Here is a 20,290-nt window from a genome sequence, read left to right on the forward strand (position 1 = left end):
GTAGATCGTCCTTCGCAACAGAAGCCTGTTGGCATTAGGCCTTCCTTGACAACAGACTAGGCCTTCTCTAGGAACAGGAGCCTGACTCCATTAGGCCTTTACTTGCCCATAACTTAGGCTAAAGCCCAGAGGTTAGGCCCGAGGCCTATTACATTACCACGAGGCCTACAAAACACAGGCTCTGAGGCCTACAACATAGGCCAAAGCAAACAACTCAGGCCCATGGTAAAAAAATACAGGCCTGGAGCCTATAACACAGGCTCGGAGCCCACAACACAACCCTGAAGCCTACAAAACAGGCTTGGAGGCCCAGAACGTAGGCCAAAGCCCACAACTACACTGAATGGACAGTGAACACCATCACTCTCGTGAAAAAGTCACAGCAGCGGCTATATTTCTTGAGGTCTCTGCGGAGAGCAAACATTTCACAGCAGCTGCTGCTGTCCTTCTACCGGTGCACCGTGGAAAGCATCCTCTTGCTTGCCCCCTCCTACATTAAAGTCTTCTCACCCACCCCTCCACCTCCAGGTCCCTCAGATCGGCCGACGTGGGGAAGCTGAATATCCTGCGGTCTAGGCGTAAGCTTAGGGGCGACCACGCCTCTGCGATTGCAGCTCCTAGACTGTGGAACAGCATCCCCCTTCCCATCAGAACTGCCCCCTCCATCGACTCCTTTAAGTCAAGACTAAAAACGTATCTATACTCCCAAGCCTTTCCTAACGTCCACTGAGCGAGGGCTATATGTATGTAGTTTGTTTGTTTATACTATTCTTATAAGAAATATAAAGCACTTTGGCCAACGAGAGTTGTTTTTTAAATATGCTATATAAATAAATGTGACTTGACTTGACCGGGCTCTCCTATGGCATCCTGGTGTGGTTTGCTAGCTGCACTGTGGCTGAAAGGAAGGCACTACAGAGAGTTATTAAAATAGCACAGAGCATCACAAACGCTCAACTACCCTCCCTGGAAGACATTTACAGTGCCCAATGTTTATGCCGGGCCACAAACATCAAACAGGACACATCCCACCCTGCCAACCACCTTTTCACTCTGCTGCCCTCTGGGAGGCGATACAGGTCTCTGAAGGCCCGCACTTGGAGACTAATTAACAGTTTCTACCTATGTGCCATTAAAGAACTAAACTCAGATAGATAACACTGCAGGCAACACAACACTATTCGTGGTGCAATATAAAAAATCGTCTTTTGCAGTGTGCAATATAATGTGCAATATTTTTATATTTCTATTATCTATTTATTCATTTCATTCATTGATCTTGCCGGTATATGAGAGTTAATGGTTGTTTGTGTTTTTGTTCTTTTAAATCTTTTATCCCGTGTCTTCTATGTAGACCACTGAAGGAGATGCAATGAAATTTTGTTGTACAGTTGTTGTGCAATGACAATAAAACGTATTTGATTTGAACTAGGCCTGGAGCCTACAACACAGCCCTGAGGCCCACAACACAGGCTTTGAAGCCCAGAACTTAGGCCAAAGTTCCTGAATTCCCTGAGGGGATCAATAAAGTATTTATTATTATTATTATATATATTTTTTTTACAAAGCCCACAGGTTAGGCCAAGGCAAAAAACACAGGCCTGGAGCTTATAATACAGCCCTGGGGCCTACGAAACACAGGCTCGGAATTTCCAGAACTTAGGGCAAGCCCACAACACAGGCCTGGGGCCTAAAATACAGGCCCTGAGCCCTTAAAATAGCTTTGAACTTCGGGCCAAGCTTTTAACACAGGCCTGGGACCTAAAACGCTTAGCCGACAGCAACGTACTAAACCTCTGAATCAAAGAGCAAAGAGCATTATTGCGAGATATTTTTGTGGGTGCTTAGTGACAGATTATAATATATTTGCGTATTTATGCTTGGATCTAAATGTTTTAGTGAAGCTTTTTGTGCCTGCATCTAGCTGTGTTAGCTGTGAGGAGGATGCTAGGAGGCTGCAAGGTGACTTGGATAGGCTGGGTGAGTGGGCAAATGCATGGCAGATGCAGTACAATGTGGATAAATGTGAGGTTATCCACTTTGGTGGCAAAAACAGTAAAGTAGACTATTATCTGAATGGTGGTCGATTAGGAAAAGGGGAGATGCAAAGAGACCTGGGTGTCATGGTACACCAGTCAGTGAAAGTAGGCATGCAGGTGCAGCAGGCAGAGAAGAAAGTGAATGGTATGTTACCATTCATAGCAAAAGGATTTGAGTATAAGAGAAGGGAGGTTCTACTGCAGTTGTACAGGATCTTGGTGAGACCACACCTGGAGTATTGCGTACAGTTTTGGTCTCCTAATTTGAGGAAAGACATTCTTGCCATAGAGGGAATACAGAGAAGGTTCACCAGACTGATTCTTGGGATGGCAGGACTTTCATATGAAGATAGACTGGATAGACTCGGCTTGTACTTGCTAGAATTTAGAAGATTGAGGGGGGATCTTATAGAAACGTACAAAATTCTTAAGGGTTTGGGCAGGCTAGATGCAGGAAGATTATTTCACGATGTTGGGGAAGTCCAGAACAAAGGGTCACAGTTTAAGGATAAGAGGGAAGTCTTTTAAGAACGAGATGAGAAAATCATTTTTCACACAGAGAGTGGTGAATCTGTGGAATTCTCTGCCACAGAAGGTAGTTGAGGCCACAGTTCATTGTCTATATTTAAGAGGGAGTTAGATGTGGCCCTTGTGGCTAAAGGGATCAGGGGGTATGGAGAGAAGGCAGGTACAGGATACTGAGTTGGATGATCAGCCATAATCATATTGAATGTCGGTGCTGGCTCGAAGGGCCGAATGGCGACTCCTGCACCTATTGTCTATGTTTCTATGTAAATGCTTTTCACTCCACATCACCGTCTACATCTCTCCTGCGACTCTCAGCCTGAGGAAGGGTCTCGACCTGGAAACGTCGCCCATTCCTTCTCTCCCGCTGAGTTCCTGCAGCATCTTGTTGTCTGGCCCGGCCGCGTCCTGGCAACCGTTGCTAGGGCGTGATGGGCGGCTCCGATTGGCGGAAGGGGCTGTCCATCCTTGGGGCGGGGCTACGGCCCGACCTATAGGATAAAGGGGTGGGGACGCGGCTCTGATTGGTTGGAAGCGAGGAGGGGGCGGGAGCTGGTGCTTTGTGACGCCGGCCCTGGACCCGCTCTTATTGGTCGCTGGCGCTGTCCGTCAATGAGAGGAACAGAGGGAGGGGGCGGGACCAGGTGCTTTGTGATGTCGGCCCGGTGGGGCGTTGCTGGATCCGCTCCCATTGGTCGCTGGCGCTGCCAGTCAATGAGCGGGGCAGAGGGAGGGGGCGGGACCTGGTGCTTTGTGACGCTGTCCCCGGTGGGTTGTTGCTGGATCCGCTCCCATTGGTCGCTGGCGCTGCCCGTCAGTGGTTGGGACAGAGGGAGGGGGCGGGACCTGGTGCCGGTCACGTGAGGCGGGGCCTCCTCTCAGCGCCGGGAGCTCAGGTGGGAAAAGCAGCCGCCGCCGCCGCCGCTCGGCCCCGCGTCCTTTCCCCACCCACCCCCTCCTCCCTCCGTTCCCCAGGGCGATCCCACGGCTTGTGTTAACCTGGCGGCGCCGTCTTTGTGTCTCTGTGGCAGCGCCTGTGGTCCTCCCAGTGCAGCGGCCCCTGGCGGCGGGAGGCCACGCTGCACCTGTCCACGTTCCCCGCTGAGTGACTCCAGCACTCTTTTTTTTAATTTATTTTTTTAAATTAATTTATTTATGGGCGCCTTTCAAGAGTCTCAAGGACACCTTACAAAAATTGAGCATGTAGAGGAAAAACATGTAAGGGGAATGAAATAAATAGTAGAGACATGACTAGTACACAAAGTAAAGACAGAATTCAATACAAAACACAATATGAGGCAATTAATGCACAGATGAAAAGGGAGGGGGACGTGGGTCTAAGGATAGGCAGAGGTGAAGAGATGGGTCTTGAGGCGAGACTGGAAGATGGTGAGGGACACGGAATTGCGGATCAGTTGGGGGAGGGAGTTCCAGAGCCTGGGAGCTGCCCTGGAGAAGGCTCTGTCCCCAAAACTGCGGAGGTTGGACTTGTGGATGGAGAGGAGACCGGCTGATGTGGATCTGAGGGACCGTGAGGGTTGGTAGGGGGAGAGGAGGTCAGTGAGATATGGGGGGGCCAGATGGTGGAGGGCTTTGTAGGTGAGGACCAGGATTTTGTAGGTGATCCGGTGGGAGATGGGAAGCCAGTGAAGTTTTTTGAGGACTGGAGTGATGTGATGCCAGGATTTGGTGTGGGTGATGAGTCGGGCGGCTGCGTTCTGGACCAGTTGGAGTCGGTTGATGTAGGTGGAGCTGATGCCAAGGAGAAGTGAGTTGCAATAGTCCAGTCGGGAGGAGATGAAGGCATGGATGAGTCTTTCAGCAGCAGGCGGTGTGAGAGAGGGTCTGAGTTTGGCGATGTTGCGGAGATGAAAGAAGGAGGTTTTAATGACATGGCGGATGTGAGGCTCAAGGGAGAGGGTGGAATCAAAGAGCACGCCAAGGTAGCGGGCCTGGGGAGATGGGGAGACAGTGGTGCCGTCGATGGTGAGAGTGGGGTTATTGATTTTGCTGAGTGTGGCTTTGGAGCCTATGAGGAGGAATTCTGTCTTATCACTGTTGAGTTTGAGGAAATTATGTTGCATCCAGGTTTTTATAGCTGACAAACAGGAGTTGATATGGGAGAGGGGGGGTTGTGGGGGGATTTGGTGCCAAGGTAAATCTGGGTGTCATCAGCGTAACAGTGGAAGTCCAGATTGAAGTGGCGGAGTATCTGACCAAGGAGGAGGATGTAGATGATGAAGAGGAGGGGGCCGAGTACGGAGCCTTGGGGAACGCCTTGAGTGACTGCGGCTGTAGCAGAGGTGTGGTTGTGGAGAGAGATGAAGTGGGATCTGTTGGAAAGGTAGGAACGGAGCCAGCTGAGTGCAGAGCCTTCAATGCCGAGGTCTTTGAGTCTGGTGAGCAGGATGTTATGGTTCACTGTATCGAAGGCTGCGCTCAGGTCGAGGAGGATGAGGATGTTGAGGGAACCAGTGTCAGCAGAGGTGAGGAGGTCGTTGAGGACTTTGAGGAGAGCAGTTTCTGTGCTATGGAGGGGGCGAAAGCCAGATTGGAGGGGTTCAAGTAGGTTATACGCAAGGAGGTGGGAATGAAGTTGCGACGCAACGATACGCTCCAGGGTTTTTGAAAGAAAGGGGAGGTTTGAGATTGGGCGGTAGTTAATAAGAGTGGAGGGATCAAGACCAGGTTTCTTTAAGATTGGTGTAACGGCAGCAGTTTTGAAAGCGGAGGGGACAATTCCTTGGGACAATGAGGAGTTGAAGAGATTAGTGAGGTAGGGGCAGAGAACGGGGAGGCAGGACTTCAACAGGGGAGTGGGGAGAGGGTCGAGGGAGCAGGCAGTGGGTTTGGAAGAGCTGATGAGTTTGGAGATTTCAATAGGGGTGACCAGGTCAAACTGGGAGAGGAAGCAGTGTGGAGGAGGGGTAAGGAGGTCAGTGGAGATATTGAAAGGAGGGGCCTTGGTAGGTGGTGGAGCAGATGCTGGGGAGTCGGGTACACTCTGTCACTCTGTGACCTTCTTCCCATGATGCATGCTGCCTCCCATGTGACTGGGCGCCAATCACTGGTGGGGAGGTGCCTGCAGCCCCCCCTCGGTTTGGGGGTGACGTCGAGGACGACGGTTTGCGCGCCGTGCGTGTTGCAGACGTCACGGCGCAGGGCGCCTGGCTGGCGCACGGGCTGGCGGCTCGACGCGGTGCCCCGTTGCTCAGCGCCCCCCCTTCTCCCACTTGCTTCCTCATCCCCCCCCTCACCCCCTCCCCTCACTTACACCGTCCTCATCCCACTTCCCCACTTCCGCCCTTCCCTCCATACCATCTCTTTCCCATCCCTTCTCCCGCTTCCCCCTCATCCTCACCGCCTCATCTCTCCCCCCCTCACTTCCCCCCTCTTCATCCCCCCCGTCTCCCCCCCCCCCCCCCCCCCCGGTCACCCCCCTGCCCCCTCCCCCCTTCAAGCACGAGTAATGTTCACGCGTTAGTAATGTCCTGTTTGCCAGCTTGTTGACCCTCTGTGTTCCCCTCCTGCAGGGTTTAGGAGCCGTTGCTGTGGACGTAGAGACGGGGACGTGAGCGGCCATTGAGGGGTGGCCAGGGTGCCGGTGAGCCCCCGCCCCCATCTGCTCGGTGTGCGGGCTGAGCTTCGAGGGGCTGAGCTTCGATACAGGACTACATGACGGGGCACAACAAGCAGAAGCGTTATGAGTGTGATGTGTGTGGCAAGGTCTATCGGAGCCCTTGCCTGCTAGAGACCCACCGGCGGGTGCACACGGGAGAACGCCCCTTTGACTGCACAGAGTGCTGCAAGAGCTTCAACCGCTATGACACCCTGCTGCAGCACAACCTCATACACTCCGGTGAGAGGCCATTTGGCTGCTCCACCTGCGGCAAGAGCTTTGCCCAGTTGTGGGGGCTGCGGGAGCACCAGCGGGTGCACAGTAGTGAGCGGCCCTTCACCTGCGCCGACTGTGGCAAAGGCTTCAAGTTGTCCTCGAACCTGAAGGTGCACAGGTGCGTGCACACCGGGGAGCAGCCCTACACCTGCAGCTACTGCTGCAAGAGCTTCACCCACTCCAAGAGCCTGCTGTCCCACCAGCGCACCCACACAGGTGAGCGCCCCTTCACCTGCACCAAGAGCGGCAAGGGCTTCTCCCGTTCCGACAACCTGCTGGATCACCAGCGGACCCACACCGGCGAGCGCCCCTACACCTGCGCCCTGTGCGGCAAGGGCTTCATCCGCTCCAACAGCCTGCTGAAGCACAAGCGCACCCACACCGGTGAGCGCCCCTTCACCTGCGCCCAGTGTAGCAAGAGTTTCACCCGCTCCAACAACCTGCTGGAGCACCAGCAGGTGCACACCGGCGAGAGGTCCTTTGGTTGCTCCGACTGCGGCAAGAGCTTCAATACGACATAAAAGCTAAAGATCCATTGGCGGGTGCACACGGGCGTGATGCTCTTCGGCTGCTCCACCTGCGGCAAGAGCTTTGCCGAGTTGTCAGGGATAAGGCGGCACCGGCAGGCGCACAACAGTGAGCAGCCCTTCACCTCCGACTGCTGCAAAAGGTTATAGTCGACGACGGAACTGAAGGTACACAGGCGCCTGCACTCCGGGGAGCAGCCCTACACATGCAGCGACTGTGGCAAGGGCTTCACCAGTTCTAAAAAGCTGTTGGAGCACCGGCGCACCCACACTGGCGAGCGCCCGTTCACCTGCGACCAGAGCGGCAACGGCTACACCCACTCCAACAGCCTGCTGTCCTACCAGCGGGTGCACGCCGTGACCGTCCCTTCCCCAGCCCGGTGTGTGGAGAGTGCTTTGCCATGGCCTCCCACACCCTGCCTCACCAGCATGTGCACACCAGTGGCCAGCCCTACGACTGCCCGTACTGCGGGGGTTGCGGCAACACCAGCGGGGCCCACGCCGGCGAGCAGCTGCTCTCACTGCGGCAAATGGGGGCTGCGGCAGCACCAGCGGATACACACACCGTGATGGAGAAGGTGAGGACAGACTCTACGATGGCAGTATAAAACTGGACCAGCATTGCCTGTGGCAGATTGTGTTTCCTCAGCTGCCGCAGGAAGTACATCGTCTGTTGGGCCTTTTTAGACATAGAAAATAGGTGCTGGAGTAGGCCATTCGGTCCTTCGAGCCTGCACCGCCATTCAATATGATCATGGCTGATCATCCAACTCAGTATCCTGTACCTGCCTTCTCTCTATACCCCCTGATCCCTTTTGCCACAAGGGCCACTCTGTGTGAAAAATGTTTTTCTCATCTCGGTCCTAAAAGATTTCCCCCTTATCCTTAAACTGTGACCTCTTGTTCTGGACTTCCCCAACATCGGGACCAATCTTTCTTCATCTACCCTGTCCAACCCCTTAAGAATTTTGTAAGTTTCTATAACATCCCCCCTCAATCTTCTAAATTCTAGTGAGTACAAGCCGAGTCTATCCAGTCTGTATTCATATGAAAGTCCTGACACCCCAGGAATCAGTCTGAAGAAGGGTTTCGGCCCGAAACGTTGCCTATTTCCTTCGCTCCATAGATGCTGCTGCACCCGCTGAGTTTCTCCAGCTTTTTGTGTACCCCAGGAATCAGTCTGGTGAACCTTCGCTGCACTCCCTCTATGGCAAGCATGTCTTTCCTCAGATTGGGAGACCAAAACTGTACGCAATACTCTAGGTGTGGTCTCACCAAGACCCTGTACAACTGCAGTAGAACCTCCCTGCTCCTATACTCAAATCCTTTTGGTGAACCTTCTCTGTACTCCCTCTGCGGCTTTTTGACTGTGGTGTCGATGGTGACCTCCCATTGATGTATCTAACAATGATCTATTCTACATTTTCCTTGAACTCTATTCCCTTTCTCCTTTTCACTCCTTACACTTCCTTATCTCTGCACCTCCCATCAGACTGAAGAAAGGTATTGACATGAAACGTCATGCATTCCTTCTCTCCACCAACACTGCCCGAACCGCTGATTCACTCCAGCACTGTGTGACCTCTTCCCATGATGCATGCCCACCCCCCCCCCCCCCCCCACTCACGTGACTCTACGCAATGGCAGTGGGCGAGGCCAGTAGTCCCCCTCGGATTGGCGGTGATGTCAGGGCATCGTTTGTGAGCGCCATCCGTGCATGCGGCTGACATCACGGAGCAGGGCGGGCAGACGGTTCAACACAGTTCCCGCATAATCGGTACCCAGTTCCCCACTTTCCCCCACTCCGTCACCCCATCATCCTCCTCCTCCCCCCCAGACCCACTCCTCCCCCTTCAAGCACTGGTAATGTTCACACCTTAATAATGACCTGTTTGCCAGCTTGTTGACCCTTTGTGTTCCTCTCCTGCAGGGTTTATGAGCCGTTCCTGTGGGCAGAGAGGCGGGGACGTGAGCGGCCATTGAGGGCGGCCAGGGTGCCTGCGAGCCCTCCTCTCATCTGCTCGGTGTGTGGGCTGAGCTTCGAGGGGATGAGCTTCGATGGAGGACCACATGATGGGGCACAACAAGGAGAAGAGTTATGAGTGCGATGTGTGTGGCAAGGCCTGGCAGAGCCCGAGGCAGCTGGAGACTCACCGGTGGGTGCACATGGGAGAACGCCCCTCCAACTGCCAGAGTGTGGCGAGAGCTACACTTGCTATGACAGCCTGCTGCGGCACAACTGTGTGCACTCCGGCGAGTGTCCGTGCGGCTGCTTCGACTGCGGAAAGAGCTTTAAGATGACGCATGAGCTGAAGATGCACCGGCGGGTGCACATGGGCTGGAAGCCCTTCGACTGCTCCACCTTTGGCGAGACCTTTGCCCGGTCGTTGGGGCTGTGGGTGCACCGGCGGTGTGGAAGAAATATTAATGTCCTTTCTTGGCTTAATTGTGACTGGAATGGATATTTTGTATGTGACAACTGGCAGCTCTCGTTTGACCAGTTGCAGAAGAGGTTGTGTATATCGACAAAGTAAGATTAGACGTATTACCTCTTGCCTGGGAATGTGTTGAAGCGTGGATGGTAAATGTAAACATGAAATGGTAGAGAAGATAACGAAGCTTGTTTTCCCTTCTGTGAGGAGTTACAATAGATCACCCACGTCCCGTTCCGCGAGTAGCGTAGATACATTGCAGTAATTTAGAGGCTTATGATTTGCTTGGAGAGGGGATGGAGGCGTGGGCTACCTGAAAGTTGAGATAGCATAATGTCAAGATGCCCTTGTATTGTGTTTGACTTGTATTAACCATCTGCTGTTGAATAAGATTAACATAAGGTTCACAACTCACTGTGTGTAAAATGTTTTTCTCATCTCGGTCCTATTATGAGCATTCATAGCAAAGGGATTTGAGTATAGGCGCAGGGAGGTTCTACTGCAGTTGTACAGGGTCTTGGTGAGACCACATCAGGAGTATTGCATACAGTTTTGGTCTCCTAATCTGAGAAAAGACATTCTGGAATTTAGAAGATTGAGAGGAGATATTATAGAAACTTACAAAATTCTTAAAGGGTTGGACAGGCCTGATGCAGGAAGATTGTTCCCGATGTTGGGGAAATCAAGAACAAGGGGTCACAGTTTAAGGATAAGAGGGAAGTCTTTTAGGACCGAGATGAGAAAAACATTTTTTACACAGAGAGTGGTGAATCTGTGGAATTCTCTGCCACCGAATGTAGTTGAGGCCAGTTCATTGGCTATATTTAAGAGGGAGTTAGATGTGGCCCTTGTGGCTAAAGGGATCAGGGGGTAAGGAAGGCAGGTACAGGATACTGAGTTGGATGATCAGCCATGATCATATTGAATGGCGGCGCAGGCTTGAAGGCAATCTTCCTGCATCTAGCCTGTCCAACCCTTTAAGCATTTTGTAAGTTTCTATAAGATCCCACTTCAATCTTCTAAATTCTAGCAAGTACAAGCCGAGTCTATCCAGTCTTTCTTCATATGAAAGTATCCACATCAATACTGAACCCCCAATACCGGGTGCTTTAAGTTTGTATACTAATCTCTTATGTGGGACCTTGTCGAAAGCCTTCTGAAATCCAGATATAACACATCCACTGGTTCTCCCGTATCCACTCTACTAGTTACATCCTCGAAAAATTATATCAGATTCGTCAGACATGATTTACCTTTCATAAATCCATGCTGACTTTGTCCAATTATTTCACCACTTTCCAAATGTGCTGCTATCCCATCTTTAACATCTATCCCATCTATCCCAACTCTAGCAGTTTCCCCACTACCGATGTTAGACTAACCGTTCTGTAATTCCCCGTTTTCTCTCTCCCTCCCTTTTTAAAAAGTGGGGTTACATTAGCTACCCTCGAATCCTCAGGAACTACTCCAGAATCTAAAGTGCATTGAAAAATTATCGCTAGTGCATCCACTATTTCTGGGGCTACTTCCTTAAGTACACTGGGATGCAGCCTATCTGGCCCTGTGGATTTATCGGCCTTTAATCCATTCAATTTACCTAACACCACAGACGTGACCTAAAATTCATCTACTTGATGTTCAAGTATAAGGTAGGGTTGAGTGTGCTGAATCACCTGAAAAACAGGTATAATATTTCTCCAGGAGACACATCTTAAAAAGGAAGCACAACACAGATTGAAAGCAAAATGGATTGCTAAAGCGTACCACTCTTCATTCTCACATAAATCTAGAGGTGTTGCAATATTAATTCGTAAAGGTATACCCTTTAAACATATATCAACGATAGAAGACATTGAAGGCAGATATATTGTAATAATAGGGGAGTTATACTTAAAAAAGGTGACTCTCCTCAATGTGTATGGACCAAATTTTGATAGCCCTCTGTTTTTTAAGAGATTCTTAACAATCTCCCGGAAGGTACACAACAAAACTTAATAATCGGTGGAGATTTAAATTGCACTTTGGATGCTTGTTTGGATAGATCATCAACTCAAAGAAAACTAAAATCTCGATCAAGTGAATTTTTAAATTCATACATTAATACTACTAATATTAAGGACGTTTGGAGAATTGAAAATCCATCGGGCCGAGAATATTCATTTTACTCACCAGTACATAAAACTTACTCAAGTATAGACTATTTTTTAGTAGATTCAAAACTTATCGCATTTACCTATAACTCACAATATCATAACATCATAATCTCAGACCACGCTCCATTAACATTTATGATCAAAGTAAACGGAATGGCAGAGACACAGTCACAATGGAGATTTAATCCCCAAATCTTAAAAGATAAGTCATGTAATGAATACCTAGTAAAACAGATTTAAATTTTTTTTGAGGCTAACGATAGCCCTGAAATCTCTGCTTCCCTTCTTTGGGAAACATTTAAAGCATTTGTACAAGGAGCATTAATTTCTTCCCAATCATTTTTTAATAAAGAAAATAGGGCCAAACAACAGAAACTGGAAATAGAAATAAAGCAATTAGACACAGAAAATGCAGCAGCACCATCCACGATAAAACACAATAAAATTGCAGTATTGAAATATAAATTAAACAAGATTTATTCAGACCAAGTTATAAAACTTTATCAACATACAAAACAATTAAATTTTGAATTTGGTGACAAACCACAAAAACTATTAGCGCGTCAACTTCGCAAATTGGATGGGGAAAAAACAATATACAAAATTAGAACAGACAAGGGAGTAACATTAACACTGCCTAAAGATACTAATGATAGATTTCTACAATACTACCAAAAATTGTATTCATCTAAAATAACAGAACAATCAACGGGAATGGAAACATTTTTACAGAATTGTAAGTTTGCGGGTCTAGATCAGAAAGAGAGAGAATTGCTAGGAGCTGAAATTACGATAAAAGACATTGAAGAATCAATAAAATCCTTAAAAAACGGAAAGTCTGCAGGACCCGATGGTCTAAATTCTGAATTTTATAAAAACATTATGATTTGCTTTCCCCACGCCTACAGACAATGTACAAATACGCTTATACTCAACAGAAACTCCCAGAAACTCTAAATGAATCTACAATCATACTTATACCAAAAACGGGCAAGGATCTTGAAGACCCAGGTTCATACAGAGCTATAGCCCTCTTAAATACTGATCAGAAAATATTAACTAAAATTCTATCTAATAGATTGAGCTTAGTGATCAGCAAATTAATACATCCCGACCAAACAGGGTTTATCCCCAAACGGTATTCATTTTATAATCTGAGAAGATTATTTAATATTATATACTCCAATAGAATCCCTAACGCAGAGCTAGCAATTATCTCGTTAGATGCTGAAAAAGCATTTGACCAGGTAGAATGGCCATATTTATTTTCGGTGATGGAAAAATTTCAACTAGGAGAGAAGTACTTTACATGGGTTAAATTGTTATATTCTAATCCAACAGCTAGAATATTAACAAACAACATGTTATCAACTAAATTTAATCTCTCTAGAGGCTGTAGACAAGGATGCTCACTATCCCCACTATTATTTGCTCTTGCAATAGAACCCCTAGCAGAAATCGTTAGAAACCATCCAGGAATATTTGGATACAATATTAGAGACACAAGGAATAAAATCTCCTTATATGCAGATGATATACTAATATATATTACAAAATTAGAAACTAGTATTCCAAACCTATTAAATCTAATAACTCAATTTGGTCAGTTTTCGGGATATAGAATTAATTGGAATAAAAGCGAAATCATGCCAATAACAAAATTCAATTTACATACAATACAACAATCCCCTTTTAAAATAGTTAAAGATAAATTTAAATACTTAGGAATCTATGTAACTAAGACATATACCTCTTTATTTAAACTAAATTTCCCACCCTTACTGAATAAACTACATAAGAATATTCAATACTGGAAAACACTCCCCATTACTATGCTTGGGAGAACTAAAGCTATAAAAATGATTTTTTTACCGCAACTGCTGTACCTACTTCAATTAATTCCGATATATATCCCAAAAACTTTTTTCAAAAAAGTCGATTCCATTGTTACAAGTTTTGTCTGGGATTAGAAGAATCATAGAATAAGTAAAAAACATTTATGTAAATCAAAGATAAATGGAGGTTTGGCTTTGCCAAATTTCTTATTTTATTTTTGGGCAGTCCATATTAAAAACATGAATTTCTGGCTGGAAGAAACGGATCAACAACCAGATTGGCTAATGATGGAAAAGGAAGACTGTCTACCTTTTGAAATTGGACCGATCATATTTGCCCCCACAAAACTGCACAAAAAAACCTATAAAGAAAATCCCATAATACATAGTGGAATACGAATTTGGAAACAAATAAAAAAAGATTTGAAATTGAATAATATACCACTCTGCCTTCCCATTGTAAATAATCCTTTATTCAAATGATCCTTTATGGACAAAGGTTTCACACAATGGAAAAATTATGGAATCAAAAATATAGGACATCTTTATGGGAAAGGTACTTTTCTTTCATTTCAAGAGTTACAACAGAATTATGGACTGCACTCAAATAATTTCTTCAGGTATCTACAAATTAGAGATTATGTTAAATCTAATACACAAGTCTACAGGAATAGGGAATCAGAAATTCTTGATGAATGTCTGAACAAGCATCCTAATACTGAAAAACTAATAGCTTATATTTATAACACCCTACTAAACAACGAGGTACCACCGACCGAATCATATAGATACAAATGGGAAAATGAAATAGGTCACCCTATCACGAAAGATATGTGGGACGAAAGTTTGCAACAAATACATCAATGTTCATTAAATGCCAGACATACTTTAATACAATTCAAGGTCTTACATAGACTACACTACTCTAAAATAAAACTAAATAGAATCTTCCCACAAATCTCTCCTATTTGTGATAAATGTCTACATTTAGAGGCTAATTTAACACATACGTTTGCAAACTGTATAAAACTTCTGGACTGATATTTTTGAAATAACTTCAGAAGTTATTAATACAAAACTGGACCCAGACACAAAATTAATAATACTTGGAATATCAGAACAAAGCTTAACACTCACAACAAACTAAAGACATTTCCTCAACTACAGTATAATAACCGGGAAAAAATTAATATTAAAATGTTGGAAAGGCCCTACAACCCCCACAATTAAAATGTGGATAACAGAAATGTCGGAGACCCTATACTTAGAAAGAATTAGACTTGTCTTAATGGACAAACAAGATCTTTTCCATAAAATTTGGGCTCCATTCATTAACTATCTGAAGGGATAGATTGGCACAGCACGAGGACCCAACTGAAACTTGAACTCAGGAACAGATGAAAAGCTATACTTTATAACCTACGAACCTATCTTCATTGACGTATTACAGGTAACCCATTCCACCTCCCTTGTTTTTCTGTTGTGTTTTTTTTTCTTTCTTTTCTATTTGTAACTTTCTACCCTCTCTTTTTCCCTCTTTCTATAAAAAATAAAAACACTAGAAGCAGAAGTAATTGATAATGGAAAATTTTAATAATGTATGACTGATGTATATGAAAAGTTTTTTTTACTATAATATGTAACTATATTTTATAATATGTCTACTAATAAAAAAATTAAAATAAAAAAAAATAAATAAATAAATAAAATAATCAATTGCCAGTCAATCTTGGCCAATTCACGTCATACCCGTTATCCACATCAACTCTGTCTATCCCTCTCATCATTTTAAAGACCTCTACCAAGTCCCCCCTTAACCTTCTGCACTCCAAAAAATAAGGACCTAACGCGTTCAACCTTTCTCTGTAACTTAGGTGCTGAAACCCAGGCAACATTCTAGTAAATCTCCTCTGTACTCTCTCTATTTTGTTGGCATCTTTCCTATAATTTTGCGACGAGAACTGTCCACCATACTCCAGAATTGGCCTCACCAATGCCTTGTACAATTTTAACATTACATCCCAACTTCTATACTCAATGTTCTGATCTATAAAGGCCAGCACATCAAAAGCTTTCTTTACCACCCTATCTACACGAGATCCCCCTTCAGGGAACTATGCACAGTTATTCCTGTCCGTTCGTATTCCGTTCTACTGCATTCCTCAATGAGCTACCATTTACCATGTACGTCCTATTTTGATTTGTCCTACCAAGATGTAGCACCTCACACTTATCAGCATTAAACTCCATCTGTCATCTTTCAGCCCACTCTTCCAAATGGCCTAAATCTCTCTGTAGATTTTGAAAATCTACTTCATTATCCACAACCCCACCTATCTTAGTATCATCTGCATACTTACTAATCCAATTTACCACACCATCATCCAGATCATTGATGTATATGACAAACATATACAATTCTTAAGTGATTGGATCGGATAGATGCAGATTTTTTTTGCCGATGTTGGGGGAGTCTAGAACCATAGAGTCATAGTTTAAGAATAAGGGGTAGGCCATTTAGCACTGAGAAGAGGAAAAACTATTTCACCCATTGAATCTGAGGAATAATCTGCCAGAGAAGGCAGTGGAGGCTAATTCACTGGATGTTTTTCAAGAGAGAATCTGATTTAGCTCTTCGGGCTAATGGCATGAAGGGTAATGGGGAAAAAGCAGAAACGGGTTACGGATTTTGGATTATCAGCCATGATCATATTGAATAGCGGTGCTGTCTTGAAGTGCCGAAATGGGTACTCCTGCTCCCTTTTCTACGTTTCTATGTTTGTATATCGGTCATCGTGTGTCTGTGCACTGTGGACGGCATCACGAGAATTGCGTATTGTCTATTCGTTGACTATTTGTTAAGTGTTTCGAGGTAATAGAAAACTAAACTAAATTGATCTAAACTGAATCATCTGATTTCTTATCCTTGGCGTTTGATGGCAACGGCTTCGTTTTTCTATATTTCTGTATTAATTTCTGGTAATTTTGATTAGTTTGGTATCTTCCTGTTTACCGACGTACAACATTTTTAACGGTATCCCTTAGGCGCCTTTTCAATCAACGTTTTAGGGTTCTACAGCATGAACACATGCCCTTCAGACCACTGTGTACAGGTCCGATCAAGTGGACCTGCTGAGCTAGTGGCATTTACCAATCGCTGCAATTATCCACAGCCTTCTTAACTCATCACAACCTGCATCTGACCAACTGACTTTTAAAAATAGGAAACTAGGACTTCCGGCGGCGTCATGGAGAATTAAGGCGCGGCATTGAGTTTCTCCCCCGTAAAAAAATTGTAAAAGCCGTTTTAAGTCAGCACCGATTAAAAAAAAAACTCACCGAAGTCGCCTGGTGTTGTGTAAGGGTGATATCATCAGAAGGTGACGTGAACATCGAGGAGATTAATGGTGAAATCGGGTGTTTAAATGAGCAGAGATAATCGTTCAAGGGCGCCAGAGAAAAATACTATCAGCCTTCAGCTCGAGGAAGTATTGGATACTCTGCAAACGACAGAAGAAGGTTCCAAAGAAGAAGATTCTTACAGCCAAGGGTCTCTGCTTGAAATGGCAACAAAAGGAGACAAGAAGGAGAAAGAGGTGAAGCAAATGCTTTTAGATATGACTGCTACAATTAACATGACACTGGAGAAGATGCAAAGTATGGAGTCTCACATGGAGAGTAACAAGCAGAGTATGGAGACTAGCATGGAGAGTAACAAGCAGAGTATGGAGACTACCATGGAGAGTAACAAGCAGAGTATGGAGACTAGCATGGAGAGAATTTCTCAAAAAATTGATAATACTTGCAGTGAGTTAAAAGAACTGAAAAAGCAGTATAAGGAATTTGATAAGAGATTAAAATCAGAGTGTGTCAGAATTGAAAATGATTAAAGGTGTAAAGGATGATATCGGAAAGCTGGATGAGATAATGGAAGAGATGGAGAATGAGATAAAAGAGATTAACTCGGAAATAAAGAGTTTGAAACAATCACAGAAAACTGAAGAGGAAAAACTTGGAAGAATGACTGATAAATGTCTGGACCTGGAATCAAGAACTCGGAGATATAACCTGAGGATTCTCGGAGTAAAGGAAGGACGAGAGGGACATGAATCTCAAACATGTACTTTCGTTACTGACTTACTCAAAGATGTCTTTGAATTGTCGGAAGAACCAAGAATAGACGTCGCTAACCGAGTTGGAAGAGGAACAAATTATTCAAGACAGATAATTGTGAAATTCCGTGACATCTCTTCAGTGGAATTTATATTGAAAAGGATCACTTATGGGAAGAAGCTGACATACCGTGGGGATAATGTGCGGATATTTCGCGATTACTCCCCTGAGGTAGTCCAGAAAATGAGATTGTTTACACTTTGAGGGAAGTCCCGGGAGTAAGATATGGAATTTACTTTCCCGGAAAAATGAAGATATCTTATAACGGCGTTGGACGCTCATTTGCAGATCCCGGAAAAGCTTTAAAGTATGCAGAGGATATCGTTAAGAAAACATCGGGGCAAGCTGCCGACAAGGAAGAAGATTGAACTTTTTACAGAGTTTTGAACTGATTAAAATGGCCGAGCTACCCAGACAATTATAAAGCTTATCTCGTTGGAATGTGTTATTCAGAGAGCTTGGTTATATTCAACCTTGGATGAAAAGCTCAAAGTTTAACCCCTTGGCACCTGCTTGTACGGTAGTTAACCCTTTGGTACCAGCTTGTATGATGTATGGTAGTTATAGAATGGGATATTATGTAAGAATCCTGGGTGGATATATATGGGAAAGTTTAGATTAGATTAAGATTGGATAAATTAGAGGGACATATATACTTATATAATCGTGTATATGTTGTGTTCTATACTTGTTTTGTTTTTTTATTCCTTATGTCTCTTTTTTCTCTCGGCTGTCACTAGCGCTGGTTTGATAAACTCATAAGAAAAGACAAAATATGAAACGGTATGTAACTTTTTATGAGGATTCACCAAGGGGGAGGAGCTCAATGTATAACAACATCACGGAGGTCTATACATTTTTTTGCCATCGTTGATGGCTATTCGTCCTTAAGGTATCTTCCCTTAGATACCTTAATAGCACCTTTTTTTTTAAAGCACAATCAAGATTTTTATCTGTTTAATTTTTTTGAAAGTAATTGTGTATCACATTCTTTTTTTCTTTTTCTAAGGCACTTTACAAGAAGGAGATGCAATATAAATCTAATAAACCGGAATGACCACCCAAGTCCTAAAATTCTGAGGTATTTGGTTGCACCATATGATTCAGGAATATTACCTTGATTTACAATGCAAGACGATAGACAAATAAAGAATGGAGGAATTACATTTTGTAGTTGGAATATAAGGGGTGCCAACGAATCAATTAAGAGGGGTAAAATTTTTGCCCAACTAAAATCGTTAAAAAGCGACATAATGTTTTTGCAGGAGACACACATGAAACAACAAACACAAATAAGATTAAAGGCGAATTGGATAGGCCAAACATACTACTCATTTACTTCTAAATCTAGGGATACAGCTATTCTTATTTGGAAAGGTATTCCTTTTAAATTAAAGAATACCATATCAGATAAAGAGGGAAGATATATTATAGTTTCGGGTGCAATTTATGCAACCCCACTAACTTTGATAAATATTTATGCTCCGAATTTTGATAACCCCCAATTTTTTGATAAAATTATTGACATACTATCAGAGTTTAATTACCAAAATGTGATAATATGGGGGGACTTTAACTGTGTTTTAGATTCATATCTAGATAAATCAGCAAAACAAAAGAAGAGTAATTTAAAATCTAAAACTAGCGAACTTCTAAATACATATATAAAAAATACTAATATAATAGATGTATGGAGATCTGCTAATCCAGTTGGAAGGGAATACTCGTTTTACTCTTCGGTGCATAAAACTTATTCAAGAATTGATTATTTTTTAGTGGATATGAAATTAATGCCATATACAAACAACCCAACATACCACATTAGTAGTATCTCAGATCACTCTCCATTGACATTTTCAGTAAAATTTGAGGGAATGCCGGGTAAAAAATTTTTTTGGATGTTTAATACACATATTTTAAATGACGTGCATGGCTATCAATATTTAAAACAACAAATGAAACTTTTTTTCGATACAAATGATATACCAGGTACTTTGCCTTCTTTATTATGGGAAACTTTTAAGGCATTTATGAGAGGAATTATAATTTCATATCAAAGTTTTCAAAATAAAAAGAATAAGACAGAACAATTGTTGTTAGAACAAGAAATCAGACAGTTAGAGTTGGATAATGCCAAAGATTCCACGACAGATAAACACAATAAGATAATATTACTGAAATTTAAACTTAATCGAATTTTATCGGCAAGAGTAATAAGACTATTCCAAATTACAAAACAGGAACATTTTGAGTTTGGTGACAAACCACATAAGCTTTTAGCTCGCTAATTGAAAAAACAAGAAAAGGAAAATACTATAACCAAAATTAAATCAGAGAAAGGTGAATTACTAATACTACCTAAAGATATTAATAATAGATTTGCCCAATTTTACCAAAACTTATATACATCTAAAATTAAAATAGAAGATAGTAAAATAAAAAAAATTCTAGATAACTGTAATCTTCCAATACTGGACCTTTTGGAACAAGAGGAACTAGGAGCTCAAATTACAATCAAAGAAATAGGTGAAACAATAAAATCGCTGAAAAATGGTAAGACATTGTACTGATCAGGTTTTAATAATGAATTTTATTAAAAAATTCAGGAGATAACAACCCCTTATTTATTTAATTTATACTCCTATGCTTTTAAAGAAAACAAACTACCTGAAACACTAACAGAATCAACTATTACGCTCATTCCAAAAAAA

Source organism: Amblyraja radiata, unplaced genomic scaffold (genome assembly GCF_010909765.2).
Source record: "Amblyraja radiata isolate CabotCenter1 unplaced genomic scaffold, sAmbRad1.1.pri S116, whole genome shotgun sequence".
Classification (NCBI taxonomy): Eukaryota; Metazoa; Chordata; class Chondrichthyes; order Rajiformes; family Rajidae; genus Amblyraja; species Amblyraja radiata.